The sequence below is a fragment of the Brassica oleracea genome, chromosome C6 (genome assembly GCF_000695525.1).
Source record: "Brassica oleracea var. oleracea cultivar TO1000 chromosome C6, BOL, whole genome shotgun sequence".
NCBI lineage: Eukaryota > Viridiplantae > Streptophyta > Magnoliopsida > Brassicales > Brassicaceae > Brassica > Brassica oleracea.
Genome location: NC_027753.1, coordinates 1,223,829 through 1,225,898, shown reverse-complemented (window position 1 = coordinate 1,225,898; position 2,070 = coordinate 1,223,829).

Sequence of the window (2,070 nt, the reverse complement as noted above, 5' to 3'; positions counted from 1 at the left end):
CTTCTCCTTGTCTTTCTGTCTCAAATCCATTCTCTTGATCACACGCCAAGCCCACCAGGAACACTCAAGAACAATCTCTTGGATCAGATCGGCCAATCCAAGGTTTGTGACTCTCTTTCTCTCCTGAGTTTTTCTCTGTGTTTCTCTCTGTCTCCAGATCAAATAAATCGACCAGAATGGCAGGAAAAACCGAGTTAAACTGCCCCCAACCGCCTGGGGTGGCAGTTACCAAGGGATCAGATTCCTTCTTCCCAAAACCGCCCCATAACCGCCCCATAACCGCCCATTGGCGGTTTCTCCCCCTTTCTTCCTTTGACAATTCGGTCACTGAGCCTCAGCTCACACTCTGGGAACTTGTCCACTCCCTGTTCCAAGTCAAAGACCAATTTGGTCGAACAGGACCATCGGCTCGCCCAGTAACCATCGCAGACTCGTCCACACTGATCCGAACCAAAATGCACTGTTCACCGGATTGAGCTGACCTCCAGCTGTTCCCAGCTGAGTGAGCTAGTTTACCAGCTCCCGTGAGCTGAATAGATCTTCGTGAACTGATTACCAGCTGAACCGAGCTGATTGAACTCAAACCCACACTCGTCCAGCTGCCTAAACACTCACTTAACTCCTTTAACCTTGTTTCCATCCTATCCTGGTTAAGTCTCAGCTGACTGATGCCCTTAACCTTCATTTAGGGCCATGATACGCTTGTCTCAAGGTCCAATGACCTGACTGGTGCGTCTCCCCGCAACATGGCCCGTCCAGCCGATCCTATCTAGGATCGGGGACATGACAACAACTACACTATCAATTCTGAACAAGGGAAGACCTTCGGTGATGCCCTTAACCTTCATTTAGGGCCATGATACGCTTGTCTCAAGGTCCAATGACCTGACTGGTGCGTCTCCCCGCAACATGGCCCGTCCAGCCGATCCTATCTAGGATCGGGGACATGACAAGTCTCCCCCACTAACTTGGGATTCGTCCTCGAATCCATGTTAAGTGTTTCCCCAGGAAGAAATTGTCTGTACCAGTCTGGATACATAGCTTTCATTTTTGCTTCTGTTTCCCAAGTGAGGGACGCACACGCAAATCAGTCTGGCGAAAAACGCGGAAGAAGGCATGATGACGTTGGAGACAATAGTACCCGCCGGAGGATAAACATGATCATTGGAGAATCGCAATTCTACCGCGACTCTGTTTCGTCCATCAAGGCCTACGGAAGAAAGGCGGAAACAAGTTCAAACTGGACGACTCGGTCCCTGACCGACAACTCTCCAAACGATACGATTGTTTTCGAGGAGTAGGAAACCGTCGGACTCGATAAACCTCACTGCGACCCGCTGGTCATCGACTTGGTGATTCGAGACCTCGAAGTGGGAAGAATCCTCATCGACACAGGCAGCACGGTCAACGTCATTTCCGCGACACTCTCCAGAGAATGAAAATTGAACTCGGGGAAATCATCCCGGAACCAAAACCACTGACCAGTTTTTCGGGCACAACATCAATGACCCTCGGATCGATCAAACTTCCGGTCATGGCAAAGGAAGACACAAAAATCATTGACTTCGCCGTAGTCGATAGCTCGGCTATCTATAATGTTATCCTGGGAACCCCATGGATCAACACAATGAAGGCGGTACCGTCGACTTACCACCTTAGCATCAAGTTCCCAACACCAAACGGAACAGCAGTAATCTGGGGATGCAAGAAACAATCTAGGCTCTGCTTTTTGGCCGAGCATAAGCTACGACAAACTCGGAACACCCCTGCGGTTAGCCCGAAGCGAGTCAAGAAAACTCAGAGTACTCCCGAAGGTTCCACGAAGAGCGATTCGGAATCAGTCGCCCAGGCAACGACTCCGGACAGCGACGCGATCCCGGAGTCCATCGCCCTACCAGCAGAAAACTCAACTCACGAAACGGCCACCGATTTGACTAAAGACTCAACGGCCGAAGTAGCAGAAACGACCCTATCCAACGAGTAGGAATGCCCACAACAACAAAGCAGAACTACGAGATGGCTTGATCCTCGAAAGAGGTACGTAGGCAGCTTGTCCTATTGACAAGTTCA